General features: G+C 34.1%; 1 long non-coding RNA gene across 1 annotated transcript; it reads left to right on the top strand.

Moving 5' to 3' along the window:
* Positions 1-1286: 1286 nt before the first annotated feature.
* On the top strand, positions 1287-8393 carry LOC148945115 (uncharacterized). Its single transcript, XR_016142742.1, has 2 exons — positions 1287-1449; positions 8219-8393. It is a non-coding gene; the product is annotated as an uncharacterized LOC148945115 (long non-coding RNA).
* Positions 8394-15038: the final 6645 nt, after the last annotated feature.

Here is a 15038-nt window from a genome sequence, read left to right as displayed (position 1 = left end):
TAATGGTAAGATCAGACCCATTGGTAAGGAGATACTCTTGTGACCAGGAAAAATATCACTGTTTACCAGTTTTTAAAGAAAAGAAACTTTTACGCTTGCCATAATACTCTCTACTAATACTTGACATAATACATTGACCATGTTCAACGTATTTTTAACTCCTCTTCTGTGAGTAATAGACAGCTCATACACATTGGTGCATCCAGGTTTGGTGCATCTAGGGGCATCACTCTGTGTGCATCCAGGTTTGAGAACCTGGATGCACACAGAGCCCTTTGACTTTCTGCTTAAATTTATTCCCAACTCCTCTTCTATGAGTAATAGACAGCTCATAAAAATTAGTAAGATGGAATCCTTGCCGGTAAAAATGTATACTTTATCAAGAAAAATATTACAGTTTGCTGTTAAAAACAATTTTTCTTCAAACTTAACTAAATAGTGTCTATTTAAACCAATATATAATCTTTTCCCCATAACCAATTTCCAATTCAGATACGCTGGCAACATGGTATATTCGCCTGTAAAAACTGATAATTTACCAGAATTATATAGTGTCTATTTAAGTGTCTATATAAAGCAGGAGTGCATGTAGGGGAAGGGGGCATTTTTGCCTGCCTCACTCTTCGGTTTGAAAAAAAACAAACCATGAATGATATCCTGTTTTCCCCATAATTTGCCTATTTTTCTCTTTATTTTTTAATTTTGTACCTTTCACCTTGCATAAATTTATCCTTTAGTGAGTAATGTGATATATCATCTAGTGAAATATCCCTTGTAAGAGAAATAAAACCCTGTGAAAACTTGAAGACTGTCAAGAAAGCTTGAAGACTTGAAATCTAGAATGAAGACAAGAAAACTTGAAAAAAATAAGTAGCATTGAAAATTTAAAGACAGTCAAGAAAACTTGATGAAATGAAAACTAGAATGAATAAAAGAAAACTTGAAAAACATAAGTAGCATTGAAAACTTTAAGACATTCAAGAAAACTTGAAGACTTGAAAACTTGACTAAAGACGGTAAATAACACGCTAATAATGCCAGCTCTCTATATTTTTTTTTTATACTTTTTTTTATAGAACTCTCTATACATTTTTTTTTTATGAAATATGCCCCATTTTTAGGTTATATTGCTTTTTCGACTGCATCTTAGTCTTGTCACATTCTTGTTTAAGTCAGAACTGAAATTATTAGCGTCATCATGATTTTTGAATGCAGCATCTGTATTGATAAAAATGTAGGATCTTTGTTTCTTTTTTCTAATAGCTGATTTAAATACATAGGGCAGGAAATTGAAAATGCCAGAACCTGTTATGACTAAGCAAAATGTGAGGATGAGACCAAAAGCTGGTGGTAATGTTTCATCAGGTAAACCTCGTCCAAAAACTATACATGTGGACAAATCCGACTTAGGAAGTCGAAGTAGGTCTGGTTCTACGATCCGTTTGGCAGGTTGGTTCTCTCTTGAATATTTTCTACTACATTTAGCTGCAGTACCTTGCAGTCTACTCCTTGGAGTTCCCAACCAAATTACCTATTTCTTTAAGTGCAGTTGCGTTAATTGGGGGGAGGGAGAGGACTGTGCCCACCCTAGTCCCCCCCGTATATTTTGAAGAACATCTTTATATTATTATTGAAAATGCCTTTTGGATTTTTTCCTTAGAATTTTTTTTTATGACAATATCCCCCCCCTTCCAGGTTATGAAAAATACTGTGCTCCCCTTCCCCCTAAATCTTCGTTAATTGCCGCCACTGCTTAAGTGTAACTGCCAGAAGTGTAGAAAATAGTCCAAAAGGAAGAGCAAGTTTTAGAATTAATTTTCATACAATATCATTTTTTATTTCTTGGAATTTAGTTTAGATGCTTCAGTTTTTGCTTTTTTTTTTTTTTATTCAATAAAATATATTTGAAAATCCACCGCTAGATTTTTCAATCTTAGTGGAACTAGGATAACAGCCTGCAGCATTATCTAATGACTCGGAAGATTATTGAAAAGCTCTCGAGTTACATTTTCTGAGCCATACAAAAGTGCCATTAACAGTAAATTTGCCTTTGACTTAAAGCTCTTGCTCGGCAGCGTCGCCAGCGTAGATGGAACCAGATGTCAGTGCTGATGGTCTTTTCCAGAGTGGCCTGTTGAGGCCGGGGGTTGGAGCTTCATTTGTCTGTAAGACCAGCATTTGCGAAAACGTTCCATTGAGATGAAGCACTGGCTACCTTATTTCTAATTTGTCTAATATTGATACATAAAATGGTTCAAAAGGTGTTACTGAAATTGAATTTTAAGCCTAGTTCAATTATGTTTGGGGAGGCTCCAAACCATTTTGGGTAGCTGGGGACAAATAGGAAAAGGTATCTTGTCACAACTATTGAATTATAAAGTATGTACTTCATATAAGACCTTTAATTTTCTTTGGGGGGGGGGGGGGGGTGAGGGAAGCAACTAAATCATGCAAATATTCCCGAGGTTTTGTGAATGATTTTGATTGCGAATTATGACATTAGATTAAGTATTAAGGGAATACAAAAATATAAATTATATTCTGCTACAATAGCTATATTATGCTATTTATTATAAATGTAAGTGTACAATATTACCGAATTATGTATATGTTCGTCAAATTGTTTTTGAAGCTATAATCTAAGTGCTGATCCCCGTGGCCCTTTACTCTAACTCCTGTGCAGTGTTTATTGAACCTTCGGGTAAGTTCAGGAGGCTCAAGTGTGAGATCAAGGAGAAATTTTTAAAACTGATAACGTCTATGTAGGGCACTTTTTGAGGCCTAGAGGGTGTTGTGGTCTGTCGACAGCTCAAAACCCTTCCAAGATTATCAACAACCATTTTTTTGTTTTATGTCTAAAGTAGAACTATGTCAAAGAAGAAAAAATAAAAGGGTGATTCTTAAGATACAAGTATGAGAATCATGGTGCTCTGTAAAACTTATCATTGTACTAGTTCCAAGAAAATATATCAGGCTCAGAAGGAGAAATATAGGGGGGACCCAGGGTGCCAGGGCTCGCAACCCTGGACAAAAAACGTTCCGGTGATGCTTACTCCAAGAATCGTCGTTATCCTATTATAGTATATATTATCAAGGAAAAGGGAATTATGAGGGGTGGTGATTGCTCCAGCAGCCTATCCCAGGCACGGTGGCTAGGTTTTTAATCTTAATATAAGATTAATCCTTAAAAACATAATGTGTACAATTGTAGCAAGTGTGCTGAGACCTAGAAAGGATTTGGAAACATTGACTTACTTCTTAGACTTCGATACATACTTCTTACTTCTCAGGTACATAGATTGCGCAGAATTCATAGCATACTTAGAATACACAAAGTACTTAGAACGCATAGGATATATAGAATACATAGAGACCTAGAAAGGATTCGGATACGTAAACTCACTTCTTAGACTTAGATACATTGAATACTTCTTGTATTTGTATGTATAAAAATTTGTGGTAGATGAAATTAAAAAGAATATTGAAGTGTAGACTGTATTTTTTTTATTTTTTTTATAGCTGTTTTTTTTTCCAATTTATTTCGTTTATTTATGCTACATTGCAGTGACCAAAGTTTTAGACATTTCCTGCATAAGCAGAGGATATATATATATATATACATATATATATATATATATATATATATATATATATATATATATATATATATATATATATATATATATATATATATATATATATACATGTATATATATCCAAAACTTTAGAACAACTCCAAAAACTTTAGTTTCTTACGATGCAGGATAACTTTCGCTCTCAAATTGCAAAATTTTTCCTTTTTATTTGTGTTTTATGTATTTTTGGAAGCACTTTTGCTTTAGTCACTTGGCTATGTTTGCATAATTATTTATATATTTTTAGATTCTTTACCCCGGGAATTGGGAAGAAGAATTGAAGCTCACAGCGGCAGAAAAAACGCTGCACTAGATAATAGTTTTGGAATTAAGAGTTGCTTCTTTCCTTTTAAATGCTTTGCTTTCAATTGTCTTTTCTGTAGGGCTTGATAGTAGTCGGGATTTTGCTCCTACTCCAAATTGACTTTTTAATCGTATTAATATAAATTTTAAATTGCACAAACAAATTTGATATGAGAATCAGAAAATTTAAGCTAATTGAAACTCCCATATATTTTTCATATATGTTTATCTTTTTCAAGTATATTTTTCATAGAAAAGCCTAATCATGTGAACAAGAATCAATTTTCACAATGCTGACTTTACCTGAAAAACCACAGGGTAGACTTGTTGTAAATGTAAGCCCTCCCCTACGCTTGAGTACAGCAAGACCTTATGTTATCAGCAAGTAACTCCCCAAGCCATATATTGCTTGGTTGCTTCGTGCATTAGTTAATAAATGTGTAAAATATATTCGTCAAACTATAAAAACATATTAAAGCCGTTTGCAAATATTTGGAACTAATTGTTGCAAAACAAACAGGTGTTTAATGTCAATGCTACCAGATGCCAGCTAAAACAAATTGGATTAAGAATATGTATTACACATAAAATTGTTGTGGTAAATGTAGGAAGGGTGAGTAGGTGTCGATTAAGTGGGGAAACTTGATGCTGCTTTATGTAATTGGTAAGCGTCCATAAAACCTAGCCAGTCATTTGAGGTTATATAACGCGTAGCTTAAGCCAACATTACTCTAGAGTACTATCAAACAGTTCGTGGTAACGAACTGTAAGGAGCGACCCGGCTCAATGGTAACCGAAACTCTAGAAAACGGGTTTTTGATACCAATAGATATATCAAAAGAATCAGATTTCAATGCTGATTTCAAAAATATATAACTTTAATCAAGTTTAGTGCTACCCATCAAAAGTTATGCGCCTGAGAAAATTTGGCTGATTTTCAAAAAAAGGGGGAAAGACCCTCTAAAAGTTATAGAACCTTAATGAAAATCACACCATCATATTCAGAGTATTAGAGCACCCTACTTTAAAGGTTTCAAGCTCACATCTACAAAAATGCGGAATTTTGCATTTTTTGCCTGAAGAAAGATCACGGATGCGTGTTTATTTGTTTTTTTTTCCCTCAAGGTTGATTGTATCGACCCAGTGGTCCTATAATATCGCGGGGGGGGGCTCATTCGAAGGGCAATTAAAATTTCTAGTTCCATTTTTAAGTGACCAAAAAAAATGGAGGGCAACTAGGCCCCCTCCCACGCTTATTTTTTTCCCAAAATCACCCGATCAAAATTTTGAGATAGCCATTTTGTTCAGTCTGTTCGAAAATATGATAAATATGTCTATTAGGATGACTTAATCCTCCGAAGTACCCCGAGGGAGGGCTAAAAGTTATGAGCTTTACCCAATGTTAACATATAGTATTGGTTATTCGGAAGTATACAGAAGTTTTCAGGAGGTTCTTTTTATGGGAGTGGGAGGGAAGGGTGGGTCGGGGGTTATGTTGGAGGATCTGTTCATGAAGGAAGTTGTCATGGGGGAAGGGAAATTGCCATGAAGGGGGCGCCGGACTTGCCAGCATTATTTATTGGTTATTGGGAAGTATACAACCATTTTCAGGAAGGATTTTTTCTGGAGGGGGGGGATAGAGGAGGGGGTTACTTTGGAGAATATTTCCGTAGAGGATGTTTCTTTGGGGTAAGGGACATTTCTATGAAGGGGGCGCCGGATTTCCAATATTAATTTAAAAAACGATCAGAAATTAAATAAAAAAAAAAAAGTTTTTTCAACTGAAATGTAAGAAGGAATATTATAAATTAAAACCAACAGGAATTATAACGTATGTGTGGGAGTTGTCCCCCAAGTCAATACCTCGCTCTTTACGCTAATTTTTTTTTTAGTGATTTAAAAAGATATATCTATTATAATTAAACGTCCTGGTTTATTCTGATTTTTTTGAATAATAAATATTTTTTACTTTTAACGCGATAAGGGTCTTTTTGACGACAGGGCGTACCCCCTTAAATACGTAATAACATATACGTAATAAAAAAAAAACAGAGAAAAAAAGCAATAAGGCTCGATAGTAATCGAAAAATATAAAAACGGAATTTTGATGTCAATAAATGTATCAAAAGAATGTGTTTATAATGCTGATTCTAAATATATAAATTTTATTAAGTTTAGTATTACTCATCAAAGGCTACGAGCCTGAGAAAATTTACTCGATTTTTTAAAGAGGGGGAAACATCCCCTACAAGTGAAAGAATTTTAATGAAAATCACACCGTCAGATTCAGCGTATCAGAAAACCCTATTACATAGCTTTCAAGCTCATATCTGCAAAAATCTGCAACTTTATATTTTTTGCCAGAAGAAAAATACACGAATATGGAAGTTAGTTACGTAAGTTAATTTGTAAAGACATCCATTTAGCAAAAGAAAAGTAAAATGTTTATGCAAATAAAAGCTGCATTAACTAAAAAACGATCAGAAATTAAATAAAAAAAAACAGTTTTTTAAACTGAAAGTAAGGAGCGACATTACAACTTAAAACGAACATAAATTATTCCGTATATGAAAGGGGCTGTCCCCTCCTCAACGCCTCGATCTTTACGCAAAAATTTTAATATTTCTAAAAAATTTATTTTTTAAAAAAATAAAAAACTATATATTAATTAGAGCTGCATTGAGGAGGGGAAAGCCCCATTAATATAAGGAATAATTTATTTTCGTTTTAATTTTTAATGTCGCTCCTTACTTTCAGTTTAAAAAACTTGTTTTTTTTTTATTTAATTACAGTCAGAGTCCAGTTGGTTCACGATCACTACAAGTGAGAATACCCTGGTTTGTCTCAAGATTGGGGCATCGAGTTGAAGCTTTAATTATTATTATTATTATTATTATTATTTTTTTTGGGGGGGGGGAATGAGGGGACTAATATTTTTTTTTTTGGGGGGGGTAAATGTTTGTCTGTCGCCCTACAAGCTGATTGGGTATTACTTTGGCTAATACTGTAAACTGAATCTTCCGTATTTAGAATTTTAGCAGCAATGCTGAAGACAAACGGGTGCCTTTAATGATTAGAGCAAAAAGAACGGGAAACTTATAAGAATCAGATCTTTAGTGAATTAACGCGGGGAGATATTTATTAATAACTGTTAGGTCCAATTATAGTATAGTGTCTGAGGGGATTTGATAAAAAATTAAAAAAAAATCAATGAAAATTGGATTTTTAACCTATCTTATTAAACGAGCAGTAATTGTATTTCTGTAAATTTTGTCTCAAAAACGGCACTGAAATTGTTTCTAAAAATTAGTATACCACTATTTCCCGGTGTGAAGAAAAAAAACGATCTAAATAGGTCAAAAATTGAGAAAATTCTTTTTCCCCTCCCAGCCCTCTCGATATTTTTCATAAATAGTCTGCTGATTGTAATTAGAGACCCCTGAAGGTCGAAAGCTTTGAGCATAAGTAGGAAGGGTTTTAAAACGAAATGAGTCTTCGATTCTTAATGCTTTGCATTAAATGCTACGCATTGCGACAGAAAAATTATAACAATAATATCTATAGCAGGGGACAGAGCTTTGCTCGGTGGTCATTGTTCGTTTGATAAAATTGTTCGTAATAAGATGATTGTTTGTTTTTCGGTGTTAAAAAAGGATCCAGATGGGTCATGTCTTTGGGAAAATTTGTTTAGGGGCTTAAGTAATTTTGGAAAAAAATATTTTTCATATAAATGAAAAATACTGAGATATATATAAATGCTCAGGAAAATACTCATATACGTCACAAATACCCAGACGTCTAATGTTCTAATCACTCTACTTTCTGCACCGAACAAAATGAAATTAAAGTTGTTTTGGAAAACAGATTAAAAGAATTGTTTTCATTTCAAAGCCAGTGTGCATGGAGTAAGCCTACGTTAGCTTGGGAAACTCCTGTAGGCTAAGCAGGTTAATTGAATTTAAGATGGTAGGTTCACTGATGACAATTCTTCTTTCTTTACCTTCGCAATCATTATAAGGTCCCTTTTTAAACTAGAAAAACTGTTGAAAATACACCTAATAAATACGCTTCGGTAAAAATAAAAAAAACAAATACGCTTTAAAATATATATAAAAAAATAGATAAAATTAAATGTGCTTTGATAAAGTTTAACCAATTTTTTGCTTGGAAACACAACATCTTCCCAGCCGTTAAAGTTTCTCTATGCTTACTATTAATCTGATTTCTATTGTGTTGAACTGCAGCTTTAAGCTTATGGATTAACCCCACTTTTCTTGAAGAGTCAATTCAGAGGCCATTGTCTTACCTGAAGAAGAAATGTGGCCTTTCACGAGGTGGTAGCTTGAAGGAAAAAAGCTCCAGTGGGCTTAGCTTTGGCAATAAGACTGATGAGCACTAATTTCGGTCCAAGCTTACTTTTGCTAACCCTACTACTAACCCAGATGTGATATGGCCTTAACATTTTGTTGTCTTCCGTCTTTAACGTTTGATCTGCTGAATATTGTCAAATCTACTCTTAGCCGAATAAAGAGCAATTTACTGCTTCAGAAAAGAGTAACACTTAAAATAGTAATTGTGGTGTAGATTAACATAATTGTTTATAATTATTGAAAATTTAAATATAACCTAGAAATATAAAATAGGAAAAATTATAGTTTATAGGATGGAATAAGTCGTTTTCCTCAGTTTTATCTGAAATATGTAAGAAAAACAGGATTTGACAAGGAAACTTGACTATAAATTTTAAATGGCCCTGACTGTAATGCCATAATTCCTGCTATGTTTTCATGTACGAATACTCTCTGTTCTAAAATTTTGACAGCATGAAATACAGCATTTGACACGGATGTGTTTACGATACATGTTAATTGACCCTGAAGATATTGATATGTTTTCTGCTATATTTTTACTTATATGTTTACTATAATTTTTATCTGAAATATGTAAAAAACGGTATTTGACAAGGATATGTTTACCATAATTTCTTTCGCGCACGAATCTCTCTTAAAGGGGTGTTGGGAGGATCATTTTACAATTTTAAATGACATTCTTCGTAAAATGTTACAGGTTTGGAATTTATTTGGAAGAATTTGTTGTTCCTAAAAATTATTCTGATCATAAGATACATGAATTATAGGCTTAAATTCAACATACAATGCCCAAAACATTCGTTTTTGTTTCAATGTTTTTAACTTTCCATAGGAGTACCTTCCAAAATCGCTTTAAATTAATATTTTGTTGTTTTGTAGGTTAAGTGTAATTTACTTCTTATTTTGAAGGACTTTCAACGACTATCACTCAGGATGTCACCCAACATTTTATTCCGATTTAGACTATTAAAAAACGAAGAAAAATTTTAGTTTAAAAAACCCTAATTTAAGTCAAATCATAATTAGAAAAACACTAGTTGAGGGAGTTTTAGCTCAGTCTATTGACTGGAGTAATTGCAAAGGCAACTGCAACATCAGAGTTACTCCAAGAGTATTTGCTTTGCATTAGAGCCACGGTGCAGTCAAAGTTTTATTTTATGCGTTATTGTCCCTGTCTTCTAGTCTAAAAGGGCTTAAAACAGACTGTGCCGTTACGAATGGTAGTTGTAGGGGTCTTTATAAATTTGAAAAAAATGATCCAGTAATGAGAAAACCCCCTGACTTCCTGAATTTCTAAAACCCAGTAGTATTGATATAACGATAGAGAGCGGGCAGTCCCCCCATATAGCTATAACGCTAGAGAGCGGGGTGTCTTCCATATAGCTATAACACTAGAGAGCGGGGTGTCTCCCGCCATACAAGCAGACAGTGTAATTACCGAAATTCAACTACCGTGAAAATTCGTGCTGATCTGTGTTCAAAGTGCGTGATGCCTTTGTTTGAAATTGTGAAATTCTTTCTGTAATTTAATTTGTTTAATTAATTTACATAAATTAATTTATTATTAATTAATTTACATAATTACATTAATTAATTTTTTTTAACTTTTTTTTAAACTTTTTTTTAAACTCTTTTTTAACTTTTTTTTAACTTTTTTTTAACTTTTTTTTAAACTTTTTTTTAATTTTTTTTAACTTTTTTATCCCAAGGTTTTCCTGATTTTTTGGACAATTGCCTTAACTTGAGAGTAGTTTTTTAGAAATGCGTCGTTGATAATTAAAAAATCTGATGCTAAACTCAGACAAACACAAGGATTGTAACACCTGATTGGCTCGTATATTTTGCATGATATTTCTAAAGTCAATTAAGATGAAGAAATGCCGGAATGTAGGTTTTACATCACCAGACACGACCGAGGGAAATTTTTTGTTGGTGGGGGGCTTAAAAAGGCAAAAATGGGTGAACTACATGCGTTTATAAGACGGTTCGTGAAAATCCCAAAATTTTTTCTGATTTTTTGGACACTTGCCATAACTTGAGAGTAGATTGTTAGAAATGCGTCGTTGATAATTAAAAAATCGGATGCTAAACTCAGACAAACAAAAGGATTGTAACATCTGATTGCCTCTTATATATTGCACGATATTTTTAAATTCAATTAAGATGAAGAAATGTCGGAGTGTAGTTTGAAATCACACTGCCCATGCAAGGGAATTTTTTTTTGTTGGGGGAAGAATTAAAAAGGTATAAAAGGGTGAACTACATGAGTTTATAAGACGGTTTGTGAAAATCCCAAGGTTTTTTCTGATTTTTGGACAATTGCCTTAACTTGAGAGTAGTTTGTTAGAAATGCGTCGTCGATAATTAAAAAATCCGATGTTAACCTCAGACAAACAAAAAGATTGTAACATCTGATTGCCTCGTATATTTTGCATGATATTTCTAAAGTCAATTAAGATAAAGAAATGTCGCAGTGGAGATTTGACATCCCCTCGCACGGACAATATGCAGTTTTTGTTGGTGGGGGGCATATCAACGTAACCCTGGTTGAAGGACTAGGGATTATAAGACGATTTATGAAAGACAATAGGTTTTTTCCGATTTTTCGGATAAATAGCTGAAATAGTGAGAAGTTTGTTAGAAATTCGTCACTGATAATTGCAAAATCGGATGCTAAACTCAGACAAACAAAAGAATTGTAACACCTGATTGGCACGTATATTTTGCAAGATATTTCTAAAGTCAATTAAGATGAAGAAATGTCGGAGTGTAGGTTTTACATCACCAGGCACGTGCGAGGGAAATTTTTTGTTGGTGGGGGGCTTAAAGTCAGAAATGGGTGAAATACACGAGTTTATAAGATGATTCGTGAAAATCCCTAGGTTTTTTCAGATTTTTTTGACATTTGCCATAAATTGACAGAGGTTTTTTTGCAAAGTGTTTTTGATAATTAAAAAATTAGATGATAAACTATGACAAAAAAAAGGATTGTACTACCTGATCTCCTTGTTTATAGCGCATGATGTTTCCACATTCAATTAGGATGAATAAATGTCGAAGTGTAGGTTTGACATCACCAGGCATATGCGAGGGATTTTTTTTTGTTGGTGAAGGGCTTAAAATGTCATACATGAGTGAACAACTTGAGTTTATAAGACGGTTCGTGAAAATTCAAAGGTTTTTTCTGATTTTTTGGACAATAGCCTTAACTTGAGAGTAGTTTGTGAGAAATGAACCGTTGATAATTAAAAAACAGATGCTAAACCTGGACAAACGTAAGGATTATTACCCTAGATGGGCTCGAAGGTCTTTAATGACATTCCAAGAGTCAAAATTGTGTTAGAAATGTCGGAGCGTAGGTCTGACAACCCTAGGACTGTTTGTGGGTATGTTTTTGTTGGTGGGGGGCAGTTATAGGCAAAAATGAGTGTACTACAAAGTTTTAAAAGACAATTCTTGGAAATCCCAAGGTTTTTTCTGATTTTTTGGACAATTGCCTTAACTTGAGAGTAGTTTGTTAGAAATGCGTCGTTGATAATTAAAAAATCAGATGCTAAACTCAGACAAACAAAAGGATTGTAACACCTGATTGACACGTATATTTTGCATGATATTTCTAAGGTCAATTAAGATGAAGACATGTCGAAGTTTAGGTTTGACTTCACCAGGCACGTACGAGGGAAATTTTTTATTGGTGGGGGGCTTAAAAAGGCAAAAATGGGTGAACTATATGAGTTTATAAGACGGTTCGTGTATATCCCAAGTTTTTTTGTCATTTTATTTAATTTAGCATTTACTTGTGTGTAGTTTGTTAGAAATTCGTCGTTGATAATTAAAAAATTGGATGCTAAACTCAGACAAACGAAAGGATTGTAACACCTGACTGCTTCGTATATTTTGCATGATATTTTTAAAGTCAGTTAAGATGAAGAAATGACGGAGTGTAGGTTTTACATCACCAGGCACGTGCGAGGGAAATGTGGTAAAGCTTTCTAATTTAGTTAATGATTCATTGAGACAAAATATATTGAGACGCAAAAACAAAGTTTCAAAATACCACTTTTTAAGATGAAGATACAAATCGTGAAATGTGTGGGCCTGGAGGGAACTTGCTCAATAACCAATTTCCTGGCTAAATGCGTCAATGTACCGGAAGGAAGTTGTTAGTATTTCATACATATACCCCGATTTTTGGGACTGAAGGCAGACTTTTTGACTTGCCGGGTGAGCCTCTACCCGTTTATTATATCATTAGAAATACCTTGGGATTTTGTCGGATCATTGTAAGTGTCTGTATCTTATTATATATTATTGTAGTTTTTGAGACTTGTGGTCTACTTGGGGCAGCCAGTCCCAGTAGAATATCTATATCTGTAATTACTACGTGTAAAATGAATAAAAGTATTGTATTTTAGACAACCTCTCTACGATCTACCGTTAGACCTCGAACATACCCAGTCGGTACGCCTCATTAATTCGGTCATAGCCTAAGGCACGCTACCAAAGTTTAATTACCTTAGGGCCAGAGTTTATCTCCCCTATAAAGGGAGAATAAAGGCATCTACGACTACAACCCCAATACTATAAAATAACACTTCACAACAACTGGTGGTCGCTAGAAAAACTGGGTCGAGAAGGCTAGATAATAATAGTAGATTGAAATAAAATGGCTTTACCAGAGGAAAAAATGACTTCCCTATCAACAGTACTTGAAATTGCAAAAATTATACCAGAATATGCGGGAAATTCAGATGTAGATGAGTTTATCGAAAAATTAAAAATTTTCGACGAACTAACTGAATCGTTTGAGAATAAGGTCAAAGAGCAATGAGTTGCAGCCAGATTAAAGGGAAGCACCCTTAAACATTTTGAGGCAAATAAGGAACAAGAGCCCAAGGACATCAGTACTCTAATTGAATCTTTTAAAACAAGATTCATAGAGACAAGCATCTCCGAGAGGCTAAGAACAGAGGTAGTCACATTCGATACCTCAACTAGTATCAGGGAATATGCGGACAAAATTTGTAGATCCGTGTGTTTACAATTAGAGAAAGGAGGAAATGACGAGACAGTACAAAAAGTACAACTATATACTTTTACCAAAGGGTTACCAAAAAAGTTATTAAGACTAATATTATCACCGAAACCTAAAAATTTAGAGCAGGCTATAATACTAGTCAAAACAGAGGTAAAAATTGACGAGGCTATGAAAAAGTTTGACCAGATGTCAATAAATAGCACAGGAGCCCAAGAAAGTATAAAATGTAAAAGGGGACAGAAAAGGGTGAGCTTTGAGGAGCCGAATCGTTAGCCAAAAAGGCGCGACGGAGGCCGAGGTTCGCCGTCTAGGGAAATAGCTGACAGATTCAATGACGTTGAAAGATTAGCAGCTAATAACTATAGAAAATATGGGCACCCTCCCCCACCAAAGACAGATAGTTGGGGAACCAACAAGGACAGATCAAAAATATTTAGAAAATTTTATTGCTATTATTGTAACAAATCAAACCACTATGCAGCAGATTGCTGGCATAGAATACGCAAAGAAGGCCAGACGTACAAGACAAGACACCAATTCAGAACGCAGGAGGACAGAAATTTAGGAAGGCAGGGAACAAATAATATTTGGCAAACACCTAATAATGTTCCTGAATTTAGGCCTAGGAGGCAAACGGTTAACAATACCCGGGGTCAAAGTAGCAGCGCTGAAGAAAACTGGGATAATCCCAGAAATTTTTGGCCAAACAGTGGGCATTTAAACGGAGAAACCAGCCTGTAAGGAACGACAGAGCTGTTTCCTTACAAAGACCCCTGTATAGTTTGGAATGCTGTGATACAAATGCAAATAATAATAATCTACTGATTCTGCGTTGTTTTAAAATTGAGTGTTTTCAAAATTTACCAAGTTTACTAGATACAGGCGCATATAAATCATTAATTCAAGAGGAAGTTATTAAAAGATGTCCTCTTAGCTTAGAATATCAAATAATAAGTTGCAGAACTAGCCAAGCAGCCGCGGAGAGGTGCTCGGTTAGAGTATTGGGTGATCGTCCGCACTAATGCGAAGCAGGAAATAAATGAATAACAGAAGCAGTCTTACCAGACCCGCGACTATCATTTCCCTATATTCTGTGAGTAGATGCCATCATAAAATATGGGATTGTATGGGAACCCATATCCAACACAATCACAAAAAACTAGGAAAATTAAAATAATAGGAAAATTTGCGTAACAAAAAGTAATGAAAGTGAAGATTCGAATTATAACCAAAAAATAAGCAGAAAAATCACAATAGAAGGGGGAACGACAGCTCAAGCTCTAGCTACATTAAATGAAAAAAAGGAAAGGTTGAAACAATGGATGCCATGATAGAAGGACACACCATAAAAGAATACCCAATGATTTTCGTGGAAAATCAGGTTATAAAAATTGAAAATGGTATAACATACTTAAAACTATCAAATCTAAGTAATAATAAAACAAACTGAACCAGGTAGAACTTGGATCAGTAGAAAAGATTTCAAATTCAGAAATAAAATCAATAAACAGTCCAGAATTAAGCGTAAACTTCACTAGCCACGAATATATATCGTCATTAAAACCACAACCATACGAAGAGTATGGACTGTCGAAAACAGATTATTTGCAACAATTTGATTTAAAACATTTACCGTAAAACGTAAAAACTAGGGTGGAAAATATTCTTTGGGATTTTAAATGGACTTTTGCA

Source organism: Artemia sp. Qi Xiang Cuo, chromosome 13, assembly GCF_049724085.1.
Source record: "Artemia sp. Qi Xiang Cuo chromosome 13, ASM4972408v1, whole genome shotgun sequence".
NCBI classification, from domain to species: Eukaryota; Metazoa; Arthropoda; class Branchiopoda; order Anostraca; family Artemiidae; genus Artemia; species Artemia sp. Qi Xiang Cuo.
The sequence above is the reverse complement of the archived record's forward strand: the minus strand, read 5'-3'. Positions and strand labels throughout refer to the sequence as shown.